General features: G+C 26.8%; 1 protein-coding gene across 4 annotated transcripts in view; it reads left to right on the forward strand.

Annotated features, from left to right (window-relative positions):
• Positions 1-317: 317 nt before the first annotated feature.
• Positions 318-17,213, forward strand: part of LOC107436364 (serine-rich adhesin for platelets) — a 58,881-nt gene continuing 41,985 nt past the window's right edge. The window contains exons 1-2 of one of the 4 annotated variants that reach the window (XM_016048053.3): positions 318-449; positions 11,986-12,068. The gene's annotated coding sequence lies outside the window, so the exon portion shown is untranslated. Of the gene's footprint in view, positions 450-10,469; positions 10,636-11,985; positions 12,069-17,213 lie in introns of those variants that run through there. The other 3 variants (XM_043055307.2, XM_016048052.3, XM_016048051.3) reach the window with 3 other exon arrangements.

Here is a 17,213-nt window from a genome sequence, read left to right on the forward strand (position 1 = left end):
TTGTTTTTTTGCCAAAAAATGCTCAAAAATGTGTTTTTTAAGTAAATAAAAAAAAAAAAAACGATTTTTTAAGCTGTATTTTTTTGGAAAATAAGAGCGTTTGAGTTATATACGGCTTTTTTTTTTTTTTTTTTGCTCATTATTTCTTTATTTAGAAAGATTGACCGAAAAAGCTGCAAGTTCCTAGATGAGAGTTGATTAATAAATCTTTTCAAAATTCTCCTATTCCTCCTGTGTTTTGGTCGAAGTCACAGAAACCTGTTTGTCCTTGAGAAGACAGTCACAAATACGAAATTTGGCGACATACTTGGCGTTCGATTCCTTTCCGGTAAACCCCGTCGTTTCTCTATCAAGTTATCTACCTCATCCTTATATTGTTGTTATGTTGATAGTGTCTTGTTCGTAAATGTGATTCATAAAGTTATAGCCCAAATGTAATTATCGGTAAAGTAGGTTGATGTTATTTTTTATTCTTTGCTTTTATTTGAATGTTATATTTGGGTAGAATGTTTGTTACAAGATCGTGCGCTTTTGTAGCAGCCCGAGAAGCTTGTTTTTTTTATTGGTGAGGAAGCTTTTCGTTTAATGTCGAGTCTGGCTGGTGCTTACTGAATTCTTAGAGATTCCGGAATATTTTTATCTTCTAAGTATCTGTCGGATATTTATCGTTTTCTTTCGAACATTATTTCGAACGTTTAATTACTTTTATATTGTAGATGTTATGAAAACTTTAGTATTTTTCTTATTTCATTTATTTAGATATTTTATGATACAATTTATGGTATCTCACTTAATCCAATCTTTGAACGAAATGACTAAGTTCGTAACATTCGGGAATTTAAAAAATTATTATTTACAGTATTTTTTTCACTGATTAATTTTATTTATTTATTTTTGGCGAATTTACAAGTGTTAAGATTCAGAACTACTGTAATTACTCTTTTCTCTATAATAATTGCCATTTATGAAATGTTCTAAATAATAAACAAATTTCTATGTTCCATATTTAATTTTGAACAATAATTAAAGTTATTAGGGTTTAAAATTTTGATAAAACTTGCGGAAGGTAAGAGGATAAATATTCCTTTACATTTTTATTAAAAAGAAGAAAAAAAAGAGTTTTTCTTAATAATCCTGCATTTATCACCTGCAAATTTATACTTGTTTAATATTAAAGTTGTATGTAGTTGGTTAACATATCTTCTGTAAGTATGGTTAATATTAACAATTGTTCTAACGTATTGGAGTTATTCATTTTCAATAACTATTCATATATATTTTTTCATAAAAATTGAGATATAATCAACTTTAAATTACATAATCATGAAGATTCAGCCAGTTGAACCTATGAAAAGTATGCAGAAGCAAATGTTTCAAAACTTTCAATAAATATTAACTTGATTCTTGTGTGACAAAGGTGAAAAGATTTATCCTAGATTGGGTCAGTTCTCCGACTTGAAGTTTTTGGAACTTGCTTTAAAAGATCAGACGATATCGTTTGAAAACACACAAATAAATTTAATCAGTTTTAATCTTAAGAGTAGAGTTGAGATATTCCATCCTTCTCTTTTTGCTATAAACAAACGATTTTGTGTTGAATTAATATTTTTCTTAATGATATAATCGTTAGTTATTAGTTTTATATGTTTTAATAAATGTGGAAAATCATACTTTTTAAAAAAAATTTCTTTTAAATGCATAATTTATTTGCACTTCTCCTAAATTTCTAATACTTCTATCAGAATTTGTTCAAAAAACATTACTTTATTTATGTAGGAGAATAATTTCAATCGTTTTCAATAAATACCTTAAATCTTCTGATATTAGATTAGAAGAATATAGTTTTAATAGAAAATTTAAATTAAATTGCTGCTTATATTTTTTGATTGTTGCCTTTCTGTAAGAAGAAACACCAGTGTGAAATTTTTAAGTAATATTTCTTTGTGTGAAAGCATGTACAGTGCGCAAAAAAAGAGAAAAAAAAAACGGACCATTTTGAATTAATAATTAGATCTTTACGTTTTAGGACTCAATCTTACAGGTTAAAAGCGTAACTTCAACATGCCTTTTTTTTTTCTTTTCTCTCTCTTTTTTTTTTTTTTTTTTTTTTTAAANTTTTTTTTTTTTTTTTTTTTTTTTTTTTTTTTTTTTTTTTTTTTTAACTGATTTGAATTTTTGACACCCAAAGTTAGATCAGGTGAGCGTTCCAAAGTTTGAATCCCTTAAAGTTAATTTTACTTTCTGCGTATTTCGCTATATCTCAAGAACTTTTTAAGTCAATTGAAAAAATTTTCCACACAGTTATAAAATTTGTTTATTCAAAGTGAATTCCATGCAAAAAGTAAATGTTAGTAAATTTTCATTAATTTTTATTGTTTTATTTAATAATAGTCGAAAAAATTTTGAAGTGTATAAAATTTTACGCCATTTTAAAACATGTAATTTTACATGGCAAAATAAAAAATTTGAGCAAAATCAGTCGAATAGTTCCTAAAAATCAAATTTTAAAGAAGTCGAATATTTAAAACTCAGGAACTATTTTGCTTAAATTTTACAACCGATTTTGCTTAAATTTTATATATTGCCATGTACATATTTTAAAACTTTAAAACAACATAAAAAATTGTTTACCTTGCAATCCAAAGTTTTTTCTGACTCTTGTTGAATAAAATAATAAAAACTAATAAATATTTAATAACGTTTATTTTTTGCACGGTTAAACTTTAAGAATAGTGTGCAAAATTTTTTCATTTCGCTTAAAAAAATCTTGAGACACAGTGGAATACGGAAAAGTAAAATTAACATTAAGGAGTCTTGGATTAACTTTGGATCGCTCTCCTGATCCAACTATGGGGAACATATTTCTCAGATTACGGCTACCTCCTTTATTTTGAGTGTCAAAAATCCGAAACCGGTGTGAAAAAAGGTATGTTCATTCTGAGAAAGTACATTTATGTGTCTGATTTCGTAACTTAAGATATCGTCTACACTATTTTGTCACCCTCTCAAACTAGTAAGATTGAATTCGAAAACATAAAGATCAAATCATTCCATCGAAACCTATACAGGGGGGTCCAATTTTTTGACGCTCTGTACATTAGAACGTGTTTTAAAGTATCAGCTGTAACTTAGAGAAATGAAAAAGAGTTTTTAATTGACGCATTCACAAATTAAAATGGCCTTTTCTCAGGAAAGCATTTACAAAACTAGCGAGTTCTATAACTTAAATTACTTTTCACTCAATTTACTTGAAAAATTTGCAACATAAGAGTTATTAAAGAAGTTTCTGGTAAGTGAAAGTTTTTTTTTCTACGCCATAGATAGCGTTTTCAGTTTTTTTATTTTTAATTTTCAAACTCTGATTTGATTGGCATTTTACAATCATTAAACTCCATTAAATTAAAAACAAGAAAAAATTTCCTTTGCATTAAAAAAATACACCCTCCCCTTTAAATGTTACATTTTTACGTGAACAGAAAGAAATTTGAAGACTATATCGATTCCTTTATTATTTAATACTTTACGTCCTCAACATTGCACTCGTTTAGTTTCAAAGAATTTCCTTTATTGACTACATTAAGCACAGTTAGAAAGGCGTATATTAACGTGAAAATAAATATCCACCTATTTTAATTTGTTATGTGATCAGTAAATTTACTTAAAAATGATTTTCTTACTATTTGTAGTTTCTTAATTAAAAATATGTAGCATGATTTTTTTCATTTGTATCTTTAAAATAAAAAGGTTACAGATTTTAATTACTTTAACTGAAGTTCATAAATGTAAAAATAAATCTGTATGTTTTGTTCATTATATGATCAATATACTTGCTTATTTTTTTTTTCCGCAATCGAAAGGTATTTTTTTTTCTTAGTTTACTTAAGAAAAAAAAAACCTTTCGATTGCAAAAAATAAATAAATAAATAAATAAAAAATAAACAAGTATACTGATCATATTCTCCAATGGGATAATTAATGATGAAACACGATTTTTCCCTCTAGCAATTTGTAGCTACTTATGTGAAAATAACATGATTCTTTCATTTGAATACTTACGTAGATGTGGCTGTTTTTAATGCTAAAATTTAAGTAAAATAACGCAAATCAGTGTATTTTTGCAAATTAATGAAGCAAGTAAATAATGAATGCAAATGAACAAGTTAATGATGATTTGATATATATCAATTTCTTGATACGCATTTTATGAAGTATCTTTTAGGTTAGGTAGGCTTTTCAATATTTATTGGCAGCTTTTAATCGTTATGAAAGTGTTATATTTATATTCCAAGATATTTAGCAATATTGGAGAACCTTTCTTTCTATTATTTTTACGCGATATGTTGCTTGCTCAATGCCATGTGTTATGAGAACATTCGTTTTACAATCACATTAATTATCGTATTAATTTTTGTCTTCAAATCAATCCTCGTTACATATTAGTGATTTGACTTCATCTATTGGTACACTGCGTGCAGTTGGAAATAATTTTTAATGAATTTATTATTTATTTCGTAGAAATAATGAAGGAAATAGTTTTTCCACTACTGAAGTACTTATTTATAATAAGCAAATTAACACGACGACCATCCTATTTTATGAAGCTATACAGGGAAATAGCTTACAGGCATCCCGGTTTTACGAAGGAAAAAAAAAGCCCCTGCATATTTTTAAACGTGATTTAATGCCTGCTTCAAAATTTTGAAACAATAACTTAATGAAAACCGTAATCAGATGCTGAGCTATCTATAATTCTTCAAGAAATTAGAAAAAGAAAAATTAAATTGGTGGAACGAAAAAAAACTTTACTAATTGATTTTTCAAATCATTGATACTCATAAATAAATCGCCTGCACTGTGATTCATTCGTCTCCTATTTTTTAAAATTATTATTTCCAATGACCACCTGCGTTAACATTTCGTCAATTCAGGTATCAGTAGGGCAAATTTGTTGGCCACTCTTTCAGGAGCACCATATTAGGTGGTCCAACGTTGCTCCCACAGTAAGGACAGATATTACAGAGAATGAAAGAACATACATGCCTTTGCTCGGGATTTTAACACAGAACCTTTCTGATACAAGGCCAATTCCCTGACCCCTACACCGTCTGGTTAGCATCACCTCTTCATAACATGGAGATTGTTCTGCGGCTAGTTTCATGTGATTTCTGATAAACAGTTTAGTCAATAAAGTCAAATCCTGGTCTCATCCAACTACCTGGTTTTGAACAGCTCACCCCTAACTTGTACTTGGTCTTAAATTTTTAGGTTTTGCTAGTCATTCCATTACTTAGTTGTGCTTTTGGTGATAAAGAATAGTAAAATACGGGTCTCTCGTCTTCAAGGCACCCTAGTACTCTTTCCTCATTTATTTATTACCTTTTATTTTTAATGAGGCCTTGACTATTAACTCCCCACTGATTTCGTTACATTGTATATAGATTAACTTTCTTCTAACTTTATATTGATTACCGTTTGTTGAGGGACTTGTATGAATTTTGGTTCACCTATGGAGTCTTTGAAAATCGTTTTATTGAATTAGACTGAAAATCTTATAGAGTGGAAGATTTTCTTCCTTTATTAATATGTTTAAGACTTAATTAAACTTAATGAATTTTTTTTAAAATTTAGTTGCTTTACTTCGCTGTTTGATTTCTAGAACGAAACTGGTGAACTGTGATGAGATTTAACAGAAAACTTTCAAAATAATGCCTATTATTAAAAGATAAAATTTATGAAATGATTAAGGTTAGGAAAGACTGAACTAATTATAAAATAATCCTTTTTTTATATAAAACAATGATATATATAAAAATATTTAAAGGAGAAGAAAAAATTATAAAGAATTGCTTTTAAAACATATTCACAAATTTAAACATTTTAAAATTAAAAAAAAAGCAAAAATAACGAAAATATATGATTTTGTCATCAGCTCACACGATAGTATCAGAAAAAAATAGTGCTTTCGAATATTGTATTAATATAACCAAGGCAAAACATATCGATACAATAGTGTGAGGAGCACCAAAAAAATTGAAACGAAAATAGAACTTATTAAACAAAAAGAGTAAAATAAGAATAAAAAGTGAAAAATAAAACATCAAGCAAAATTAGCAAATTAAAATTCAAGAAAATACAGAGTAAAGCTCAGAATGTAATATATAAAGCCAGTAGTGAATTCAAATATCAATAATAAAAAAATAATAAATATAATTTATTATTATTTTTCTTAATTTTCTTTCGTATTTTTCTTCGTATATATATATATATATATATATATATATATATATANCTTGCCCGGGATTTGAACCCAGAACCTTTGTGATGCAAGGCCAGTTCCCTAACCCCTGTGCAGGCTGGTCGGCATTCATAACATATTATAACCCAAATTATATTCTTATATATATATATATATATTGTTAATAAAACAAAAATCGATCACTATTTTGACAAATTCAATGACATACGGTGTTAATAGCATGAGCTAAAATGGCGGATGAGTCGCTTTGTTTATATTGAACAATCTATTCTTCTGATAAGAAAACAGAATTGAAATGATTTATTTTACGTTCTGATCGAAACAATTTTGACTGATAAAAATGTACATAAAATAGTTGCAATCATTTTATCTACACATAGTACCTATGAATGCACATAGTATTTATCTACACATAGCACCTATCCTTAAATCGTTATAATTTAAATTTTAGCCTAAATTTAAATTGGATTTACTTCATTCGCGCTCAGCATCATATGTATTTAATTTAGTTAATGATAATGAATATAGTTAATCCTTATTTTAGTGGAATGAACTTCTAAATGCCTGTTTTAATTTGATAACATGAAGCCGCCATCGAGAATTGCTACAAGTAATAAATAAATAAAAGATTGGAATTATCCAAAAAAAATTTTTTTTTTTAAAATTGCGTCGATCTGTGTCTTTAGTTTTGTGCATGACTTAATAGTATTGCTCAATACCAATTTTTTGATTATTTACTTTTTTTCCGCCTCTTAATAAGAACCGCTATTCAGCTAGTAATTAGAGTATAATCTTTTAATGAATTTAGTACAGGTAAAGTTCAAATCTTTCATCCGAACACCTTTTTCAACCTAGATTAATTTCAAAGCTAGACCTAGATTAATTTTCCCTCTTTTTTCACATTTGGGTACTTGCAACTCAAGAAGAAGTGAAGTGATTATGCCTAACCATGTGGTTTAAATCAGATTTAATTGGATATCTATATGCGACGTCACGCGTGTGCGTTGAACCTGATTGGCTTTTGCATGAAACGATTTACATATGATGACGTCACTTGCAGGTATCCAATTTCTTTATTATGCTTCCTTCTATCAGCTATACCTGGGGCTTTAAAATAATAATAATTAATAGAAACAATCTTTGTTTTGCATAGTTACCTGGGACTCATCATTTTATGTAACCAATCAACGTTATGTTAGTATGTGAAGTTGGTTTTTTTTGGTTTTGCTTACGATATTCAAAAATTATAAATTTTGTTGTTGCAGGCCATTTTTTAAAAATAATTTTTGTAGTTTACTTTGATCATTTACTTTTTAAAGAATCGAGTTATGCAATGAAACGTGTGTTGGAAAAGTATAATAAATTCGGGAAAATGGTAAACAATGTCAGAGGAACATCAATTAATAAAAATAGTTTGATGATCCAGAATTATTTTGCTGATTTTTAGAAAAGGTTCATTTAAAAAGAAGGAAATTTAAAGGAAAAAGGAGGTCAAGTGAATTTAAAAATTGAATATTTGACAAAAAGGCATTTATTGAAAGATCAGATTAAATTTCAAATTTAATGTGTACTTAGCTCTATAACTGGATTTTGAGTGTTTGTTGTTGAAATGAGATTAAAATTGTAATCCAAATATTTAGATTTTCCTGTATCTATTACTCTGTTATAAAAAAACAGACATAAATGAAAATAAATTAGGAATTTTTAATAAAGTGTAATGAGTTTATTTTTTTCTAAAATCAGAATGCTGTTACTACTAAAAGATTTTGTAATTGCTGTAGATAACAGCATTCTGAAATTAATTTTGAAGACAGGATTAATTTAAGACATTTTTAAAATTTGAATTAATAACGGGAAAAATAACTACACAATAACACTACTACTATAATAACACTTGTTAATAACGGGAAAAATGTTTCTAGAAATTATATATCGCTTTTTCAATAGGACTATGGTGATTAAAAAATTCAATCTTATCCGATTTTAGTAAAAAATTAATCAAACCAGTTCAAAGTATTTTAAAACATAAACCTTTACCTTTTTGATAATATGCCAGAGATCATTTTAGGAAGAATTCGGGACCGTTGAAAGGCTCTTCCCAATATTTTTATTGCTTATTTGGACCCTGCACAAAATAGGTTATCATGAAAATGGACCCTTCACAGAATTTTTTTATTTATTTGCAAAAACGAATCCGTTAGAATATTTTTCATTTTAAAAATAGAATCTGCAAATTTTTTTTTCCTCGAAAAATGGAATCGATGATCTCATAATTTTCATAAATTTTGTTTTAAATTTATGAACTAAAGTTCATAAATTTAAAACAAAACGTCCCCAAGAGACATGTTTTTTGTGTTTTTTTCTTCTTTTTTTTGGATTTTATCTCCCTCACAGAAACAGAATCTTCTTTTCTCTTTTTCTCAAAAACAGGGCTAATCCCATTCCCCATTTTAGATTCAGAAAAAAGAGTAGTTTTTTTTCCCAACCAACCCAAAAAAATCTGTATTGGTTTCTGATATTTTTTACAAATCACAAAAACAGGACCCGGTTTTCACAAATTCACTAAATTTTGTTAGTTTAATTAGAGTTTTCATTATTTCAAGGAAATAACAATAACAGAAAATTTTTACATTAAGTCTAGATTAACGCCAGATATTGAACATATATTTGCTAAAAAGAGCGCAACAGTTTTAAGATAATTTTCGTAGTTTCGATTAGACCTACATCTTAACAATTCGCATTTTTGAAATATAAAATGGAAACTTAAAATAACACTCAAAGAAAACATTTATTATAAAGTTAAAGAGCTTCATTATGGTAAACTGACTACTAAGCACAGTATTAGTGATATAAAATTACAGAACTTTTCTTTTGACATGTATAAACTTTTTCTTTCTTCTCAAACTTTGTTTGCATTCTTTATTTTAAATCTGAGAGTTTGAAATGAATTTAATTTATTTCTTGCATAAAAAAATGACCTTATAACTATTAAAAATGGAGCAAGGACTTTTTTTTAATAAGAAATAAAATTTAGACATGCTGAAACAAGAAATTTATGTACCAAACTTGATTTAATTTGAATGTTCTATGACGCAAGTAGATGGCAATCCAATATGTGTAGATTTAAACTTAAAATAAATAAATTTGTTGTAGAAGATAGACTAAATTATTTCTCGAAATAAAGTATTACGTGAGCTAAAAATTTTTTCGTTTTTTTTTTCGTAGAAAATTTTGCATCTGCGTAAGATTTTAAAACGGAAAAAAAAATCTCAAATAAGAGAAAACTTGGTGGCAACATCATTTAAAGTTATAACGTCATAATTGCTGATTTTTTCTGAATATTAAAAATTCACTATCTTGTAAAGGTTCGAAATAGAAGAAAGCAGGTAGAAAAAATTTGAGACGTAAAATTTTTTCGTAAATATTGCTAGTACTAAAAACTTTTTACCTCGTACAGAATTATTTTTCATCTAATTGCTGCTTGTAAGGGGATACAAATATAATGTATGAGTTAACAATATTAGAATATGTTGAAATTTCGTTTACATATTATCTGATAACATTATGTAAAAAAATATCATGAAAAAGAAGGAAAGTGAATTTTAATTTTGAAATTGGTATTGAAAATTACAAGCGAATTCAGAATCAAAGAAGACTTTTGTTGAAAAGCAAATTTTTGTTGGCCATTGGAACTCAAAAGTTAAAACTATTGTTCCATATTTATTTCGATTTCTAAATGTAAGTAAAAAAACTAAAATTCTTTGTTGTCAATGCAAACATGACCAAGTGCAAAACCAAAACCTGCTAACTTATGTTACATAAAAGGCAATAACAAACGGTGTTGTAAAACATGCCAACTAGGATATATATATATATATCTGTGTGTGTGTGTTTGCAGTTTGAAAATCTATATATTTATATTTTTAGAGCACAATTTTGGACCGGATGTTTCTTTTTTATTTAAAAACTTCCGTAGGATAGGGTTTAAAATAATTACATCAGTGACATTGAATTTTCGAACGAATAAATCTCTCAAGTTCAAAGATGAAAACTCATTCAACTAAGAAAAAGTGCGAATCATATCTTTTATTTTATATAAAGACTTATAGTAAAAGAGCTGAGCAGTGAAATATCAAAACGAACTCGTTTCACCAAACTAGTTTCCACAGGCAAGAGGATATTGGCGATGCGTTGGCATTAATGTCTTCTCGCCTGCAACCCTATTATGACAACGATGCTATTATTTTCGCCAAGCCAAGTTAGATAGCGAGTAAACGGAGCAGGGTTGATATGTGTTACGAAATTGTTGTTTTTATTTTATTTATAAATTGCGAAATTATCCTGAATTTGTTGGATTTAAAGTAAGTTTTATGATTCTTGTAAGTTCTATCGATGTTCTATACCATTTTTAAATGTATTTCATTATCTATTTACTACCTTTGCGTAAATGAGTGCAATTGTTATCTTTCCAATTCTTCACGGAACACTTCTTATGTGAGTGCCCAGCAGTGAAGGCATCTTTACTCTTTAGTTATCATTACTGCATAAATTAGTTTTTATTCTTCTGTTTGCACTAAAAAGTTTATGGTGTTAAATTATAAAATTTATATTAGCACTTCTGATAACATTTTACGTGAAATTGTATTTTAAAATGATGACTTATCTTGTTTCACTTATCATTCGGATAAGTTGTTTTCTATGACTGTCTAATTTCTCTGTGTTCTTAATTAATCTAAGATAAGTATCATTTCCCATATTTAATACGAATTTCTATGAATTCTCTTTGAAAGTTAAACCTTTTTTTATTTATTTTTAAATAAGTAAACGATATTCTCCTGCTAAATTACTTCATCTTTTAAGAGTGGGAGGGGCTAAACATATTTATTGCAATTGAATCACTCTCCCTGTGAGAACTTTTGACGTCTACATCAAGAATAATTATTAAAATGAGTTCTTATCATTTTTATTACTTTTTAAAAATAAAATATTCTTTTATAATTTATTAAATTTATAAAAAATATTTGTTTTTATGAAATCTGTGAGTTTGGAAATTTTCTTTGGTAATAAAGAAATTTTGTACTGGTGTAGTGTATATTATTATAATAGTTTCCACTATTTTCACAACTTTATGTTGTATTATTAAAGTATTTTTATTATTTCTTTAGTTCTCTTTTTTCATGGTTTATACTTACTATTTTAATTTATCATTAAACCTTTGTGCAAAAATTTCTTTGATAATACTTAAGTTTGTTTAAAAATAATTTAGGTAAGGAAGAGGGGCAATAACAATCACCTTTTACAAATGCTTTTATTTTCTATTGACTAAATAGTTTAAATATTCATGTCTTTTAAAGATCAGTAAAGATTTATATTATAGTATTTGGATGGATTTTAAGTTCTTTCAGGTTTTGATTTTTATATTTCCTTTAATGAAAGAATAAAGAAAAAAAAAGGCTCATACTTGTCAAAAAAGAAATTAATATCTTGGTGGGAAATAACTAGGTTGCTGCTTTATTACGAAAAAAAAAAAAGGATAACAGCTGTGTCTAGCCTTTCTGCTATCTCTCCTAACTTTCATTGTATTATTTATGATATTAGCATTTATTCTTAATTAATATTTATTTAAATATTTTTGACCTAGAAATAATTTTTTATTTAAACATTTGTTGAACAATTGATTAACAATTCTTGTTTTTAAAATGCAATTAATATTTTGTTTAATTTTGCAGGTTATTTTGTTTAATGAACCAATTTGGTATTTAAATATGTTAAGTACTCAGGATATTTTTCCAGAAGCGCAAGAAAAAAAAATGTAAGTGTACACTTTTTGCAGAATATTTATATTTTCGAATAGTTTCCATTTTTTAAAAAGTGTTTCTATATGTTGTTTCTTCTGTTGTGTAATTTTTTTTGTAGTAAATATTAAGTTTAAAAAAAAATGTTGGTAAAACATTTTACATATGCATATTTTTTTTTGTTGAAAAAATGATAAAAAACAATATATGTGTATTAACATTGCTCAAATTAGTTTATGTTTGATATCAATAAATTTTAAATATTTAATTCTATTATAAGATATTTTTTAATTCATAATTAATGATTTAATTTTAGTTAATAATTTGTGTATTTGTAATACTGGGAATAATTAAAGTACATTCCTTACAAAATACAACTTCAGCTCTTGGTAGTTTAGTAAACAAGCAATGTAATCCGAAGGGTTATTTACTGCAGTAATACTGCTTATGCATTCTAAAGTGATAAATATGCCAAAAATAAGTTGTTACCTGACTTAGGAGACTTGTAATTCCATAAAAAAATTTTTTCTTTCATTGCCCACCTGGAGAATGACCTAGGTCATACAGGCATCTGAAGGGCAGATTTGTTGACCACTCTTTCAGGGGCACCATATTAGGTGGGCCAATGTCGCTCCCACAGTAAGGACAGATAGTACAGAGAATGAAAGAACATCCATGCCTTGCCCGGGATTTGAACCCAGAACCTTTGTGATGCAAGGCCAGTTCCCTAACCCCTGTGCAGGCTGGTCGGCATTCATAACATATTATAACCCAAATTATATTCTAAAATTATGACCCTAAGGTTTATAAACATATATATATTCTTTTTTTATTTATTAGTAGCCAAGAGAGAAAATTAAAATAATAATTTTTTTAAGAAGAAAATTAAGAGTATCGTATTAGGTAGTTGATTTTTCTTGATGCAGGTATTTGATCAGTCGTAATTAAAAATTGCAATTGTTCAAATGTAACTCTAAATAAATTCATCTTTTTGTGTATCATTAGATAGAATAATTAGGAATAGGCATATTTATAGATGAATTAAGGTGTAAAGAATTCATTTTTTTAAATAGGAGCACACGTTTAGTTAAAAGGGATCTAAAAATTTATGATGTCCTTGGCCATGAGGACTTTGAGTTTCTAAAGTCTAGCGGAATCATTGTTATTTTAAGGCCCTGTATTTCGTGTTATCCTGAATATAACATTAGGTAAATTTTCTTTTTTTATGGTGTTATTTTATGAATTGCTGTTTTTAAAAGTCAGAAATTATTGAAAGTTAATGATATTTGATGTATTTGGCATGCATTTCTATTTCAACGTCTGGTTTCATCAGTAATTTTTCAGAAACTTTTGATTATGAAAGCTGCAATTTTTATGCAATTGGTTTTTTTTGTTGTTGATATTTCCACTTTTATGAAGGATTTTAATAAGAGCAATTATTTTAAATAGACCCTTGTCTTTGTTTTTTAATGGAATTTAAATATCTACCTAATGAAAACTATCTTAATTTAAACAATCTCTTATTTTATTCCTTGTAAAAGTCTCTCTGTTGGGAATTTGTTCTTTTCAAACATTGTTCGATAAACTCACTAATTCATTTTGTGGCGAAGAATTATAGGCCTAATCATAAGATGAGTTTCCGTAAAGCATTGAAATATGTGATTAAAGTTACAAAAGATTTAAAAACCATAAAGTTTATGATTTTAAGTTTTTTGTATGAATACCTTATAAAATTCATAATTCAAATCTTAAATTAGTTAGGGGTGCAAAAACCTTTTTTTGGAAGAGGGCCGTAAAAAATATATCTATACCTAATTTTATATCAAATCTAAACCAACTGAAATGCTGATCTCTTATTCAGTATTGTAATATGAACAATATGCGTCTTAAATATTTTTAAAAAGTTATCCTAAAATAACATTTATTAAGCATAAAATGTTTTCAAATTAAAAAAAATAGAAGTTTTAAATACTTTGTCTTGTTTCAAGAAATTAAATTTTTGCAGGTTTTAACTTTGTATTACTTTCTATTATGATTCATAAAAGAATCTTTGAACTACTTGTTTTAAAAATATTATAGATGTTTCTTAATAGAAAAGTAGAATTCAAATGCTATTTTTTTAAAAAATATATAATTTCAGTATTTTTGTCAAAGATTATTGAAGTTAATTTGATAAATAATTACGAAATTTCTTACTCTAAATATATAAGATTTTCCAATTCATTTTGGGCTTCAAGATAAGGAGTCTGCATATAGATCATTCAATGCCTTCATTTTGGCCTCTAAACTGCAGCTTATGCATTCCTATGTCTAATGGTAAAATATAAGTTTATAAGCCGACAAAATTTTTATGTTTGAAAGCTAAAGCAGTTGTTAATGCCAATGGAATGGCAAGCAAATAGCGTATACTTGCTCTGAGCGTATACTGAGACTATTTGTTCTCCAATTGATGGCGTATGAAGAGGGGGGCCAAAGGGGCATTGGCCCCAGGTATACTATCAAAAGCGACTCATCAGACGGAAGTCTAAGTACACTAATCTTTACATTTATTGATATTATTTTTGTTACAAAACTAAATTTGGTATTTTAATCAATCAATATTTTTGTTTCAAAGAAAATATCTGAAGAAAAAAATATTTCCAAATAATTTCAATAACGAAATTTAAGGATTTTTAAACGCTGAAAGAGGAAGACAACTTATAAATGTAAATGTTGTTTGCATTTAAGGAAAAAATAAATAATTTCTTTTTAAATTGACATAAAAATAATTTTAAACTGTGCATTCCAGTTTTTATTATTCATGTTTTTCGAAATGTTTTTTCTTTTTTGTTATATAGATTTATTTTGTACTGTTTTTTAAATGCACTCCTTTTATCGTAAGTATATCATTGAGGAGTTTTCCCCGGGCCCCGACTTCCTTCTCCAGGCTACTATCACTCACCTTAAACTATTTAGACTTGGGTAGAAATAATACAATGTAATTAAAAATTAGTTCATTTTCGCCAATTTTCCAGGAGTTATGATTCTCTTCTTGTAGGTTTTTTTGGTGCCTTATCCTGTAATTAACTTCGATGCTTACGATAAAAGGAAAGCTGTAAAATCACATTATATTTCTTAAAACTAGACTCATTTTCGTGTAACATGCGAAGTATAGTTAGAGCATTGCAGATGCAAATCAACTGGCTGCACTTACTAAGACAGACATTTGAGAGAGTGGTTAAAATAATTGGCTGATAAAGGGTTGAATTAAATTAAAATGTCATATGTTACATAATTATGGATCAGTAGTGAGATCATTTGAGATCAACAGTGTTGAAAAAGTTTGAATACTAAAAAGGAAAACATGAATGCGCAGGAATGTTTCTTTTAAATGCTCTGTCTCTTCATACATTAGTGTGAGGAACTACTTTACTTTGCAGTAATGAATGCAGGTATTTTTTATATCTAAACAATTGACATTCAACATATTAATGAACATTCATTTAATTGACATTCAATTGGTTCAATTGACATTCAGCATATTAACCAAGTGGTTAATATGCTGATTTAATTCCAGGAGAGGGCATTTTTCCAGTAGTCAGGAAATGTTTTACATGGTGATTAAGCTAATTTGAACTGTGTAAAAATTTGGGGAAATTCCTGTTTTTAAAGACTATATAAGAATACTTTTCTTCCATTGTACATTCTTTTAAAACTTTAAAAAAAAAAGTTAAATTTTTTGTTTTAATGGGCTATTTACTTATTTTATAGTGATTAAGTAAATATTACTGCTAAATAATGAAGTAAGTCTCATTTATAATAATCAGTTAGCACCTTTTCTTTATTAAATATTTAAATCTCAGTTTTCAAATTAACTGAAAAATAAATTAATTTATTTGTATAACTGAATAAGTATATATTCCTTATCAAAGTTGAGAATTTTAAAATATAATAAACATTAAAAAAAAGCATTTTATATTCCATTTCATTCAATGTCAATCATAAATCAATAAAAATCTAAAGTCAAATTTAATTTAAAAATCAAATTAAATTTAAAATTAATGTAGGATCTTGCAAAAGGCAAATAATGCCAAATCTAAAGACAGTAATGAAACAGAAGTGAAAGAAAAAATTTGAGGAAAGGGTTTTGATAAATCAGCTGACTTGTAGCTATTGCATATTATTAGCTAACAAGTCTTAACAACTAGTAGGTACTTTTTTACCTCCTTAAAATGGATATCTTTTTCACAGAATACTAAAGAGTATTGTGAATAATATTAGTATGAATTTGTTATTTCTATATAATATAGTAATATATATAGTATTGTTTCAATATATATAGTAATGGTCCTTTAGCTTTAAAAATGCTCTTTAAAATTTATCACAAACAAAAATTTTCCATGCGGAATTAATTCCAGAAAAAATGGTAGCTTCCGCAGAAAAATAACTTGAATACATACAAATATTTTAGAGGAAATATTTCATTTGAATTTATTAATATTTACAGTACGATTGAAAATTTTTAGCAAAAATTTGATATTGACATTATAGGCTGTAAGCTGGCATCTTCTAAAGACATTTCTATTTATAATATTCTTTATAATAAGCTACAAGAATATTAATGATAATCGCCAATTGTGTAATATACTTTTTGTCTTATTATATTCTCACTAAAAGATTCACAATTTTGATACTAAAGATAAATCTGACTAAAAAGCGTGCTGCTAAAAGTAATTATTTAATATAAACTACTTAATTTTTTTTCTAACAAAATTCTCTTGTGTTAGTTTCTAAGATTTGGTTTTATACATTCAGTGCTGAAAGTAAAATCTAAAACAAGCTTCTTAAAACCATCATTTAAGTTGAAAACCAGGAATTTTTTTCAAATATCTGGACTTTTAATAACTGTTTCAATGTTCTTTAACTATTCCATACTTGTTCATATCCTGTCTTGTCTCACCCTATAATAATAATAAAAAATAGGTAAATACATTAATAATAATAATAATAAATCAATAACTATATTTTTCTAAATCTGCTTTAAATTGTTTTGAAGCAAAACAATTCAGCTTTGTTCAAAAGTAGAAAATTGATAATTTTAATTAAGTTTGTGTCATTTATAAGTTACTTATAAATTTCTAGTTTCATGCAATCAACTTGTAAAGTTATAAAGCTGCTTTGCA

This window comes from Parasteatoda tepidariorum, chromosome 6 (genome assembly GCF_043381705.1).
Source record: "Parasteatoda tepidariorum isolate YZ-2023 chromosome 6, CAS_Ptep_4.0, whole genome shotgun sequence".
NCBI classification, from domain to species: Eukaryota; Metazoa; Arthropoda; class Arachnida; order Araneae; family Theridiidae; genus Parasteatoda; species Parasteatoda tepidariorum.